At 50.9% G+C, this 12,592-nt stretch overlaps 16 non-coding genes across 16 annotated transcripts; all 16 read left to right on the forward strand.

Moving 5' to 3' along the window:
• Window positions 1-361: 361 nt before the first annotated feature.
• On the forward strand, window positions 362-434 carry Trnaa-agc. Its single transcript has one exon. It is a non-coding gene; the product is annotated as a tRNA-Ala (tRNA).
• Window positions 435-1,436: 1,002 nt separating this feature from the next.
• On the forward strand, window positions 1,437-1,509 carry Trnaa-ugc. The gene has a single exon. It is a non-coding gene; the product is annotated as a tRNA-Ala (tRNA).
• A 416-nt stretch (window positions 1,510-1,925) lies between these two features.
• On the forward strand, window positions 1,926-1,998 carry Trnaa-agc. The gene has a single exon. It is a non-coding gene; the product is annotated as a tRNA-Ala (tRNA).
• Window positions 1,999-3,002: 1,004 nt separating this feature from the next.
• Window positions 3,003-3,075, forward strand: Trnaa-ugc. Its single transcript has one exon. It is a non-coding gene; the product is annotated as a tRNA-Ala (tRNA).
• Window positions 3,076-3,491: 416 nt separating this feature from the next.
• On the forward strand, window positions 3,492-3,564 carry Trnaa-agc. Its single transcript has one exon. It is a non-coding gene; the product is annotated as a tRNA-Ala (tRNA).
• Window positions 3,565-4,566: 1,002 nt separating this feature from the next.
• On the forward strand, window positions 4,567-4,639 carry Trnaa-ugc. The gene has a single exon. It is a non-coding gene; the product is annotated as a tRNA-Ala (tRNA).
• A 416-nt stretch (window positions 4,640-5,055) lies between these two features.
• On the forward strand, window positions 5,056-5,128 carry Trnaa-agc. Its single transcript has one exon. It is a non-coding gene; the product is annotated as a tRNA-Ala (tRNA).
• Window positions 5,129-6,132: 1,004 nt separating this feature from the next.
• Trnaa-ugc lies at window positions 6,133-6,205 on the forward strand. Its single transcript has one exon. It is a non-coding gene; the product is annotated as a tRNA-Ala (tRNA).
• Window positions 6,206-6,621: 416 nt separating this feature from the next.
• Trnaa-agc lies at window positions 6,622-6,694 on the forward strand. Its single transcript has one exon. It is a non-coding gene; the product is annotated as a tRNA-Ala (tRNA).
• A 993-nt stretch (window positions 6,695-7,687) lies between these two features.
• On the forward strand, window positions 7,688-7,760 carry Trnaa-ugc. The gene has a single exon. It is a non-coding gene; the product is annotated as a tRNA-Ala (tRNA).
• A 416-nt stretch (window positions 7,761-8,176) lies between these two features.
• On the forward strand, window positions 8,177-8,249 carry Trnaa-agc. The gene has a single exon. It is a non-coding gene; the product is annotated as a tRNA-Ala (tRNA).
• Window positions 8,250-9,253: 1,004 nt separating this feature from the next.
• Trnaa-ugc lies at window positions 9,254-9,326 on the forward strand. The gene has a single exon. It is a non-coding gene; the product is annotated as a tRNA-Ala (tRNA).
• Window positions 9,327-9,742: 416 nt separating this feature from the next.
• On the forward strand, window positions 9,743-9,815 carry Trnaa-agc. Its single transcript has one exon. It is a non-coding gene; the product is annotated as a tRNA-Ala (tRNA).
• A 993-nt stretch (window positions 9,816-10,808) lies between these two features.
• Trnaa-ugc lies at window positions 10,809-10,881 on the forward strand. The gene has a single exon. It is a non-coding gene; the product is annotated as a tRNA-Ala (tRNA).
• A 416-nt stretch (window positions 10,882-11,297) lies between these two features.
• Trnaa-agc lies at window positions 11,298-11,370 on the forward strand. The gene has a single exon. It is a non-coding gene; the product is annotated as a tRNA-Ala (tRNA).
• Window positions 11,371-12,372: 1,002 nt separating this feature from the next.
• Trnaa-ugc lies at window positions 12,373-12,445 on the forward strand. The gene has a single exon. It is a non-coding gene; the product is annotated as a tRNA-Ala (tRNA).
• The last annotated feature ends 147 nt before the right edge of the window (window positions 12,446-12,592 follow it).

The raw sequence follows: 12,592 nt of genomic DNA on the forward strand, positions 1-12,592 counted from the left end.
AGATGTTGCAAAGCCAGCGTCACAGACTCGTATACTGACGTAAGGAGAGCAAGACGTAAATGTGAGGACCGGCTGTTGTCGAGGTGTCATCGAGTGCAAATCTGCCTTAGGTATAACGGCCTAACCTCAATGAAGTCTAGAGAGTGGACAACACGTTCGTCTACCTCAGAGCGTTGGCCGAACGCTATTTTCGAGGTCGTGCGTGCCACTTTGATTTTGGCCAACTACGATTCGATACAGAATGCAGGAAACCTGAAAGACACCCTCACGGACACATTGAGAGTAGTGTTTGTCAGCGGAATAATGGGAGTGCAAGGGTCTGTGTCATTGATATGGCTGTAAGTAGCGCAGTTCGTCAGCAGGGGGCGTAGCTCAGATGGTAGAGCGCTCGCTTAGCATGCGAGAGGTACTGGGGTCGATACCCAGCGCCTCCAGAATTTTTAACACACCAACATGAGCACACTGCCATGCAAGTGGAATAATTCACAGCCAGAAAATGTGTCAAGGCAGATACGAGCCAACGATTAGCAGCCACAATTGGCAAGCGTGCTGTAATGCGCACGAAGCACCCTCCTCCCACCACTACACTTAATTTAGAAACAGTACAAGTGTTCCCATAAGATTCTCAAACCTATGTCGCAAAGATCAGCCTAGCGCCGAATTCACAAAAATCCCACTGCACATTCCAATTCTTGACGTGCAGTCGGCTGCTACTGGTGTTGCTAGTTGTGACTGCTGATGACAGATGCCGTAGCAATCAATTCATGGAGTGAGTTGTATGTTTTGCGATACTCTGTCTCTGACAAGCAAGCAGAGGTGACATAGGCGCGAACACAGGAAGCTTGCAGCCCCTCGCTGCCTGCAGACACCGAACAGCCACACTAGGAGGGCGGCCTAAGTCGTAGGCGAAATGTGCTCATTCGCTTGTGTGCGACGTCAAGCTCTAAATAAGGCTGTCACTAGCGTGAGCGTCGTGTAAAGTCGGAAAAGTCGTCTGCGTGGGTGAGTGCCATGTTTGGGGAGCGATTCGTAGTTTGCGCAGTGCAATGGAGACGCGGAAAGTTGTTGTGGCCCAGTCTTTTGCAGTTGGACGACAAGAGTGGTACACAGTAGTAAAGTGCGAGGCAGTGAGTTGGCATGAACAGTCGAGTGCACAATGGGTCTTCAGATGTGCTTGTTACCTCAGGTGCTGTGTGATTGTCGACATGGAGTGAAAACGGAGCAACTTGTGACTGTCCCTTCAATTTAAGACGTTAAAAACGGACGGAATTTGCAGTCGTAATACCAGAGCATCGAAACTACTTGGAACTCTTGCGTATGTGAACGTGTCCGCGCCTTTGTACTCTGGTCCCTTCACCCCTGCAAACCAACCAACAATCGTGTCCGTGCACATAAGAGTAGCAAAGAACGGAGAACAGCGCAGCCTGGTTGTGCTTGGGGGCGTAGCTCAGTTGGTAGAGCGTTCGCTTTGCATGTGAAAGGTCCCGGGTTCAAGCCCCGGCGCCTCCATGTTTTGTGGTCAGTGCGTGGTAAGTGTTGGTCGCGGCGAGCGTAAAGGCACGCAAGATGTTGCAAAGCCAGCGTCACAGACTCGTATACTGACGTAAGGAGAGCAAGACGTAAATGTGAGGACCGGCTGTTGTCGAGGTGTCATCGAGTGCAAATCTGCCTTAGGTATAACGGCCTAACCTCAATGAAGTCTAGAGAGTGGACAACACGTTCGTCTACCTCAGAGCGTTGGCCGAACGCTATTTTCGAGGTCGTGCGTGCCACTTTGATTTTGGCCAACTACGATTCGATACAGAATGCAGGAAACCTGAAAGACACCCTCACGGACACATTGAGAGTAGTGTTTGTCAGCGGAATAATGGGAGTGCAAGGGTCTGTGTCATTGATATGGCTGTAAGTAGCGCAGTTCGTCAGCAGGGGGCGTAGCTCAGATGGTAGAGCGCTCGCTTAGCATGCGAGAGGTACTGGGGTCGATACCCAGCGCCTCCAGAATTTTTAACACACCAACATGCGCACACTGCCATGCAAGTGGAATAATTCACAGCCAGAAAATGTGTCAAGGCAGATACGAGCCAACGATTAGCAGCCACAATTGGCAAGCGTGCTGTAATGCGCACGAAGCACCCTCCTCCCACCACTACACTTAATTTAGAAACAGTACAAGTGTTCCCATAAGATTCTCAAACCTATGTCGCAAAGATCAGCCTAGCGCCGAATTCACAAAAATCCCACTGCACATTCCAATTCTTGACGTGCAGTCGGCTGCTACTGGTGTTGCTAGTTGTGACTGCTGATGACAGATGCCGTAGCAATCAATTCATGGAGTGAGTTGTATGTTTTGCGATACTCTGTCTCTGACAAGCAAGCAGAGGTGACATAGGCGCGAACACAGGAAGCTTGCAGCCCCTCGCTGCCTGCAGACACCGAACAGCCACACTAGGAGGGCGGCCTAAGTCGTAGGCGAAATGTGCTCATTCGCTTGTGTGCGACGTCAAGCTCTAAATAAGGCTGTCACTAGCGTGAGCGTTGCGTGAGCGTCGTGTAAAGTCGTCTGCGTGGGTGAGTGCCATGTTTGGGGAGCGTTTCGTAGTTTGCGCAGTGCAATGGAGACGCGGAAAGTTGTTGTGGCCCAGTCTTTTGCAGTTGGACGACAAGAGTGGTACACAGTAGTAAAGTGCGAGGCAGTGAGTTGGCATGAACAGTCGAGTGCACAATGGGTCTTCAGATGTGCTTGTTACCTCAGGTGCTGTGTGATTGTCGACATGGAGTGAAAACGGAGCAACTTGTGACTGTCCCTTCAATTTAAGACGTTAAAAACGGACGGAATTTGCAGTCGTAATACCAGAGCATCGAAACTACTTGGAACTCTTGCGTATGTGAACGTGTCCGCGCCTTTGTACTCTGGTCCCTTCACCCCTGCAAACCAACCAACAATCGTGTCCGTGCACATAAGAGTAGCAAAGAACGGAGAACAGCGCAGCTTGGTTGTGCTTGGGGGCGTAGCTCAGTTGGTAGAGCGTTCGCTTTGCATGTGAATGGTCCCGGGTTCAAGCCCCGGCGCCTCCATGTTTTGTTGTCAGTGCGTGGTAAGTGTTGGTCGCGGCGAGCCTAAAGGCACGCAAGATGTTGCAAAGCCAGCGTCACAGACTCGTATACTGACGTAAGGAGAGCAAGACGTAAATGTGAGGACCGGCTGTTGTCGAGGTGTCATCGAGTGCAAATCTGCCTTAGGTATAACGGCCTAACCTCAATGAAGTCTAGAGAGTGGACAACACGTTCGTCTACCTCAGAGCGTTGGCCGAACGCTATTTTCGACGTCGTGCGTGCCACTTTGATTTTGGCCAACTACGATTCGATACAGAATGCAGGAAACCTGAAAGACACCCTCACGGACACATTGAGAGTAGTGTTTGTCAGCGGAATAATGGGAGTGCAAGGGTCTGTGTCATTGATATGGCTGTATGTAGCGCAGATCGTCAACAGGGGGCGTAGCTCAGATGGTAGAGCGCTCGCTTAGCATGCGAGAGGTACTGGGGTCGATACCCAGCGCCTCCAGAATTTTTAACACACCAACATGCGCACACTGCCATGCAAGTGGAATAATTCACAGCCAGAAAATGTGTCAAGGCAGATACGAGCCAACGATTAGCAGCCACAATTGGCAAGCGTGCTGTAATGCGCACGAAGCACCCTCCTCCCACCACTACACTTAATTTAGAAACAGTACAAGTGTTCCCATAAGATTCTCAAACCTATGTCGCAAAGATCAGCCTAGCGCCGAATTCACAAAAATCCCACTGCACATTCCAATTCTTGACGTGCAGTCGGCTGCTACTGGTGTTGCTAGTTGTGACTGCTGATGACAGATGCCGTAGCAATCAATTCATGGAGTGAGTTGTATGTTTTGCGATACTCTGTCTCTGACAAGCAAGCAGAGGTGACATAGGCGCGAACACAGGAAGCTTGCAGCCCCTCGCTGCCTGCAGACACCGAACAGCCACACTAGGAGGGCGGCCTAAGTCGTAGGCGAAATGTGCTCATTCGCTTGTGTGCGACGTCAAGCTCTAAATAAGGCTGTCACTAGCGTGAGCGTCGTGTAAAGTCGGAAAAGTCGTCTGCGTGGGTGAGTGCCATGTTTGGGGAGCGATTCGTAGTTTGCGCAGTGCAATGGAGACGCGGAAAGTTGTTGTGGCCCAGTCTTTTGCAGTTGGACGACAAGAGTGGTACACAGTAGTAAAGTGCGAGGCAGTGAGTTGGCATGAACAGTCGAGTGCACAATGGGTCTTCAGATGTGCTTGTTACCTCAGGTGCTGTGTGATTGTCGACATGGAGTGAAAACGGAGCAACTTGTGACTGTCCCTTCAATTTAAGACGTTAAAAACGGACGGAATTTGCAGTCGTAATACCAGAGCATCGAAACTACTTGGAACTCTTGCGTATGTGAACGTGTCCGCGCCTTTGTACTCTGGTCCCTTCACCCCTGCAAACCAACCAACCATGGTGTCCGTGCACATAAGAGTAGCAAAGAACGGAGAACAGCGCAGCTTGGTTGTGCTTGGGGGCGTAGCTCAGTTGGTAGAGCGTTCGCTTTGCATGTGAAAGGTCCCTGGTTCAAGCCCCGGCGCCTCCATGTTTTGTGGTCAGTGCGTGGTAAGTGTTGGTCGCGGCGAGCCTAAAGGCACGCAAGATGTTGCAAAGCCAGCGTCACAGACTCGTATACTGACGTAAGGAGAGCAAGACGTAAATGTGAGGACCGGCTGTTGTCGAGGTGTCATCGAGTGCAAATCTGCCTTAGGTATAACGGCCTAACCTCAATGAAGTCTAGAGAGTGGACAACACGTTCGTCTACCTCAGAGCGTTCGCCGAACGCTATTTTCGACGTCGTGCGTGCCACTTTGATTTTGGCCAACTACGATTCGATACAGAATGCAGGAAACCTGAAAGACACCCTCACGGACACATTGAGAGTAGTGTTTGTCAGCGGAATAATGGGAGTGCAAGGGTCTGTGTCATTGATATGGCTGTATGTAGCGCAGTTCGTCAGCAGGGGGCGTGGCTCAGATGGTAGAGCGCTCGCTTAGCATGCGAGAGGTACTGGGGTCGATACCCAGCGCCTCCAGAATTTTTAACACACCAACATGCGCACACTGCCATGCAAGTGGAATAATTCACAGCCAGAAAATGTGTCAAGGCAGATACGAGCCAACGATTAGCAGCCACAATTGGCAAGCGTGCTGTAATGCGCACGAAGCACCCACCTCCCACCACTACACTTAATTTAGAAACAGTACAAGTGTTCCCATAAGACTCTCAAACCTATGTCGCAAAGATCAGCCTAGCGCCGCATTCACAAAAATCCCACTGCACATTCCAATTCTTGACGTGCAGTCGGCTGCTACTGGTGTTGCTAGTTGTGACTGCTGATGACAGATGCCGTAGCAATCAATTCATGGAGTGAGTTGTATGTTTTGCGATACTCTGTCTCTGACAAGCAAGCAGAGGTGACATAGGCGCGAACACAGGAAGCTTGCAGCCCCTCGCTGCCTGCAGACACCGAACAGCCACACTAGGAGGGCGGCCTAAGTCGTAGGCGAAATGTGCTCATTCGCTTGTGTGCGACGTCAAGCTCTAAATAAGGCTGTCACTAGCGTGAGCGTTGCGTGAGCGTCGTGTAAAGTCGTCTGCGTGGGTGAGTGCCATGTTTGGGGAGCGTTTCGTAGTTTGCGCAGTGCAATGGAGACGCGGAAAGTTGTTGTGGCCCAGTCTTTTGCAGTTGGACGACAAGAGTGGTACACAGTAGTAAAGTGCGAGGCAGTGAGTTGGCATGAACAGTCGAGTGCACAATGGGTCTTCAGATGTGCTTGTTACCTCAGGTGCTGTGTGATTGTCGACATGGAGTGAAAACGGAGCAACTTGTGACTGTCCCTTCAATTTAAGACGTTAAAAACGGACGGAATTTGCAGTCGTAATACCAGAGCATCGAAACTACTTGGAACTCTTGCGTATGTGAACGTGTCCGCGCCTTTGTACTCTGGTCCCTTCACCCCTGCAAACCAACCAACCATCGTGTCCGTGCACATAAGAGTAGCAAAGAACGGAGAACAGCGCAGCTTGGTTGTGCTTGGGGGCGTAGCTCAGTTGGTAGAGCGTTCGCTTTGCATGTGAAAGGTCCCGGGTTCAAGCCCCGGCGCCTCCATGTTTTGTGGTCAGTGCGTGGTAAGTGTTGGTCGCGGCGAGCCTAAAGGCACGCAAGATGTTGCAAAGCCAGCGTCACAGACTCGTATACTGACGTAAGGAGAGCAAGACGTAAATGTGAGGACCGGCTGTTGTCGAGGTGTCATCGAGTGCAAATCTGCCTTAGGTATAACGGCCTAACCTCAATGAAGTCTAGAGAGTGGACAACACGTTCGTCTACCTCAGAGCGTTGGCCGAACGCTATTTTCGACGTCGTGCGTGCCACTTTGATTTTGGCCAACTACGATTCGATACAGAATGCAGGAAACCTGAAAGACACCCTCACGGACACATTGAGAGTAGTGTTTGTCAGCGGAATAATGGGAGTGCAAGGGTCTGTGTCATTGATATGGCTGTATGTAGCGCAGTTCGTCAGCAGGGGGCGTAGCTCAGATGGTAGAGCGCTCGCTTAGCATGCGAGAGGTACTGGGGTCGATACCCAGCGCCTCCAGAATTTGTAACACACCAACATGCGCCCACTGCCATGCAAGTGGAATAATTCACAGCCAGAAAATGTGTCAAGGCAGATACGAGCCAACGATTAGCAGCCACAATTGGCAAGCGTGCTGTAATGCGCACGAAGCACCCTCCTCCCACCACTACACTTAATTTAGAAACAGTACAAGTGTTCCCATAAGATCCTCAAACCTATGTCGCAAAGATCAGCCTAGCGCCGAATTCACAAAAATCCCACTGCACATTCCAATTCTTGACGTGCAGTCGGCTGCTACTGGTGTTGCTAGTTGTGACTGCTGATGACAGATGCCGTAGCAATCAATTCATGGAGTGAGTTGTATGTTTTGCGATACTCTGCCTCTGACAAGCAAGCAGAGGTGACATAGGCGCGAACACAGGAAGCTTGCAGCCCCTCGCTGCCTGCAGACACCGAACAGCCACACTAGGAGGGCGGCCTAAGTCGTAGGCGAAATGTGCTCATTCGCTTGTGTGCGACGTCAAGCTCTAAATAAGGCTGTCACTAGCGTGAGCGTCGTGTAAAGTCGTCTGCGTGGGTGAGTGCCATGTTTGGGGAGCGTTTCGTAGTTTGCGCAGTGCAATGGAGACGCGGAAAGTTGTTGTGGCCCAGTCTTTTGCAGTTGGACGACAAGAGTGGTACACAGTAGTAAAGTGCGAGGCAGTGAGTTGGCATGAACAGTCGAGTGCACAATGGGTCTTCAGATGTGCTTGTTACCTCAGGTGCTGTGTGATTGTCGACATGGAGTGAAAACGGAGCAACTTGTGACTGTCCCTTCAATTTAAGACGTTAAAAACGGACGGAATTTGCAGTCGTAATACCAGAGCATCGAAACTACTTGGAACTCTTGCGTATGTGAACGTGTCCGCGCCTTTGTACTCTGGTCCCTTCACCCCTGCAAACCAACCAACCATCGTGTCCGTGCACATAAGAGTAGCAAAGAACGGAGAACAGCGCAGCTTGGTTGTGCTTGGGGGCGTAGCTCAGTTGGTAGAGCGTTCGCTTTGCATGTGAAAGGTCCCGGGTTCAAGCCCCGGCGCCTCCATGTTTTGTGGTCAGTGCGTGGTAAGTGTTGGTCGCGGCGAGCCTAAAGGCACGCAAGATGTTGCAAAGACAGCGTCACAGACTCGTATACTGACGTAAGGAGAGCATGACGTAAATGTGAGGACCGGCTGTTATCGAAGTGTCATCGAGTGCAAATCTGCCTTAGGTATAACGGCCTAACCTCAATGAAGTCTAGAGAGTGGACAACACGTTCGTCTACCTCAGATCGTTGGCCGAACGCTATTTTCGACGTCGTGCGTGCCACTTTGATTTTGGCCAACTACGATTCGATACAGAATGCAGGAAACCTGAAAGACACCCTCACGGACACATTGAGAGTAGTGTTTGTCAGCGGAATAATGGGAGTGCAAGGGTCTGTGTCATTGATATGGCTGTATGTAGCGCAGTTCGTCAGCAGGGGGCGTAGCTCAGATGGTAGAGCGCTCGCTTAGCATGCGAAAGGTACTGGGGTCGATACCCAGCGCCTCCAGAATTTTTAACACACCAACATGCGCACACTGCCATGCAAGTGGAATAATTCACAGCCAGAAAATGTGTCAAGGCAGATACGAGCCAACGATTAGCAGCCACAATTGGCAAGCGTGCTGTAATGCGCACGAAGCACCCTCCTCCCACCACTACACTTAATTTAGAAACAGTACAAGTGTTCCCATAAGATTCTCAAACCTATGTCGCAAAGATCAGCCTAGCGCCGAATTCACAAAATTCCCACTGCACATTCCAATTCTTGACGTGCAGCCGGCTGCTACTGGTGTTGCTAGTTGTGACTGCTGATGACAGATGCCGTAGCAATCAATTCATGGAGTGAGTTGTATGTTTTGCGATACTCTGTCTCTGACAAGCAAGCAGAGGTGACATAGGCGCGAACACAGGAAGCTTGCAGCCCCTCGCTGCCTGCAGACACCGAACAGCCACACTAGGAGGGCGGCCTAAGTCGTAGGCGAAATGTGCTCATTCGCTTGTGTGCGACGTCAAGCTCTAAATAAGGCTGTCACTAGCGTGAGCGTTGCGTGAGCGTCGTGTAAAGTCGTCTGCGTGGGTGAGTGCCATGTTTGGGGAGCGTTTCGTGGTTTGCGCAGTGCAATGGAGACGCGGAAAGTTGTTGTGGCCCAGTCTTTTGCAGTTGGACGACAAGAGTGGTACACAGTAGTAAAGTGCGAGGCAGTGAGTTGGCATGAACAGTCGAGTGCACAATGGGTCTTCAGATGTGCTTGTTACCTCAGGTGCTGTGTGATTGTCGACATGGAGTGAAAACGGAGCAACTTGTGACTGTCCCTTCAATTTAAGATGTTAAAAACGGACGGAATTTGCAGTCGTAATACCAGAGCATCGAAACTACTTGGAACTCTTGCGTATGTGAACGTGTCCGCGCCTTTGTACTCTGGTCCCTTCACCCCTGCAAACCAACCAACCATCGTGTCCGTGCACATAAGAGTAGCAAAGAACGGAGAACAGCGCAGCTTGGTTGTGCTTGGGGGCGTAGCTCAGTTGGTAGAGCGTTCGCTTTGCATGTGAAAGGTCACGGGTTCAAGCCCCGGCGCCTCCATGTTTTGTGGTCAGTGCGTGGTAAGTGTTGGTCGCGGCGAGCCTAAAGGCACGCAAGATGTTGCAAAGCCAGCGTCACAGACTCGTATACTGACGTAAGGAGAGCAAGACGTAAATGTGAGGACCGGCTGTTGTCGAGGTGTCATCGAGTGCAAATCTGCCTTAGGTATAACGGCCTAACCTCAATGAAGTCTAGAGAGTGGACAACACGTTCGTCTACCTCAGAGCGTTGGCCGAACGCTATTTTCGACGTCGTGCGTGCCACTTTGATTTTGGCCAACTACGATTCGATACAGAATGCAGGAAACCTGAAAGACACCCTCACGGACACATTGAGAGTAGTGTTTGTCAGCGGAATAATGGGAGTGCAAGGGTCTGTGTCATTGATATGGCTGTATGTAGCGCAGTTCGTCAGCAGGGGGCGTAGCTCAGATGGTAGAGCGCTCGCTTAGCATGCGAGAGGTACTGGGGTCGATACCCAGCGCCTCCAGAATTTGTAACACACCAACATGCGCACACTGCCATGCAAGTGGAATAATTCACAGCCAGAAAATGTGTCAAGGCAGATACGAGCCAACGATTAGCAGCCACAATTGGCAAGCGTGCTGTAATGCGCACGAAGCACCCTCCTCCCACCACTACACTTAATTTAGAAACAGTACAAGTGTTCCCATAAGATCCTCAAACCTATGTCGCAAAGATCAGCCTAGCGCCGAATTCACAAAAATCCCACTGCACATTCCAATTCTTGACGTGCAGTCGGCTGCTACTGGTGTTGCTAGTTGTGACTGCTGATGACAGATGCCGTAGCAATCAATTCATGGAGTGAGTTGTATGTTTTGCGATACTCTGTCTCTGACAAGCAAGCAGAGGTGACATAGGCGCGAACACAGGAAGCTTGCAGCCCCTCGCTGCCTGCAGACACCGAACAGCCACACTAGGAGGGCGGCCTAAGTCGTAGGCGAAATGTGCTCATTCGCTTGTGTGCGACGTCAAGCTCTAAATAAGGCTGTCACTAGCGTGAGCGTCGTGTAAAGTCGTCTGCGTGGGTGAGTGCCATGTTTGGGGAGCGTTTCGTAGTTTGCGCAGTGCAATGGAGACGCGGAAAGTTGTTGTGGCCCAGTCTTTTGCAGTTGGACGACAAGAGTGGTACACAGTAGTAAAGTGCGAGGCAGTGAGTTGGCATGAACAGTCGAGTGCACAATGGGTCTTCAGATGTGCTTGTTACCTCAGGTGCTGTGTGATTGTCGACATGGAGTGAAAACGGAGCAACTTGTGACTGTCCCTTCAATTTAAGACGTTAAAAACGGACGGAATTTGCAGTCGTAATACCAGAGCATCGAAACTACTTGGAACTCTTGCGTATGTGAACGTGTCCGCGCCTTTGTACTCTGGTCCCTTCACCCCTGCAAACCAACCAACCATCGTGTCCGTGCACATAAGAGTAGCAAAGAACGGAGAACAGCGCAGCTTGGTTGTGCTTGGGGGCGTAGCTCAGTTGGTAGAGCGTTCGCTTTGCATGTGAAAGGTCCCGGGTTCAAGCCCCGGCGCCTCCATGTTTTGTGGTCAGTGCGTGGTAAGTGTTGGTCGCGGCGAGCCTAAAGGCACGCAAGATGTTGCAAAGACAGCGTCACAGACTCGTATACTGACGTAAGGAGAGCAAGACGTAAATGTGAGGACCGGCTGTTATCGAGGTGTCATCGAGTGCAAATCTGCCTTAGGTATAACGGCCTAACCTCAATGAAGTCTAGAGAGTGGACAACACGTTCGTCTACCTCAGAGCGTTGGCCGAACGCTATTTTCGACGTCGTGCGTGCCACTTTGATTTTGGCCAACTACGATTCGATACAGAATGCAGGAAACCTGAAAGACACCCTCACGGACACATTGAGAGTAGTGTTTGTCAGCGGAATAATGGGAGTGCAAGGGTCTGTGTCATTGATATGGCTGTATGTAGCGCAGTTCGTCAGCAGGGGGCGTAGCTCAGATGGTAGAGCGCTCGCTTAGCATGCGAGAGGTACTGGGATCGATACCCAGCGCCTCCAGAACTTTTAACACACCAACATGCGCACACTGCCATGCAAGTGGAATAATTCACAGCCAGAAAATGTGTCAAGGCAGATACGAGCCAACGATTAGCAGCCACAATTGGCAAGCGTGCTGTAATGCGCACGAAGCACCCTCCTCCCACCACTACACTTAATTTAGAAACAGTACAAGTGTTCCCATAAGATTCTCAAACCTATGTCGCAAAGATCAGCCTAGCGCCGAATTCACAAAAATCCCACTGCACATTCCAATTCTTGACGTGCAGTCGGCTGCTACTGGTGTTGCTAGTTGTGACTGCTGATGACAGATGCCGTAGCAATCAATTCATGGAGTGAGTTGTATGTTTTGCGATACTCTGTCTCTGACAAGCAAGCAGAGGTGACATAGGCGCGAACACAGGAAGCTTGCAGCCCCTCGCTGCCTGCAGACACCGAACAGCCACACTAGGAGGGCGGCCTAAGTCGTAGGCGAAATGTGCTCATTCGCTTGTGTGCGACGTCAAGCTCTAAATAAGGCTGTCACTAGCGTGAGCGTCGTGTAAAGTCGGAAAAGTCGTCTGCGTGGGTGAGTGCCATGTTTGGGGAGCGATTCGTAGTTTGCGCAGTGCAATGGAGACGCGGAAAGTTGTTGTGGCCCAGTCTTTTGCAGTTGGACGACAAGAGTGGTACACAGTAGTAAAGTGCGAGGCAGTGAGTTGGCATGAACAGTCGAGTGCACAATGGGTCTTCAGATGTGCTTGTTACCTCAGGTGCTGTGTGATTGTCGACATGGAGTGAAAACGGAGCAACTTGTGACTGTCCCTTCAATTTAAGACGTTAAAAACGGACGGAATTTGCAGTCGTAATACCAGAGCATCGAAACTACTTGGAACTCTTGCGTATGTGAACGTGTCCGCGCCTTTGTACTCTGGTCCCTTCACCCCTGCAAACCAACCAACCATGGTGTCCGTGCACATAAGAGTAGCAAAGAACGGAGAACAGCGCAGCTTGGTTGTGCTTGGGGGCGTAGCTCAGTTGGTAGAGCGTTCGCTTTGCATGTGAAAGGTCCCTGGTTCAAGCCCCGGCGCCTCCATGTTTTGTGGTCAGTGCGTGGTAAGTGTTGGTCGCGGCGAGCCTAAAGGCACGCAAGATGTTGCAAAGCCAGCGTCACAGACTCGTATACTGACGTAAGGAGAGCAAGACGTAAATGTGAGGACCGGCTGTTGTCGAGGTGTCATCG

The sequence above is a fragment of the Schistocerca piceifrons genome, chromosome 9, assembly GCF_021461385.2.
Source record: "Schistocerca piceifrons isolate TAMUIC-IGC-003096 chromosome 9, iqSchPice1.1, whole genome shotgun sequence".
In the NCBI taxonomy this organism is placed as follows: Eukaryota; Metazoa; Arthropoda; class Insecta; order Orthoptera; family Acrididae; genus Schistocerca; species Schistocerca piceifrons.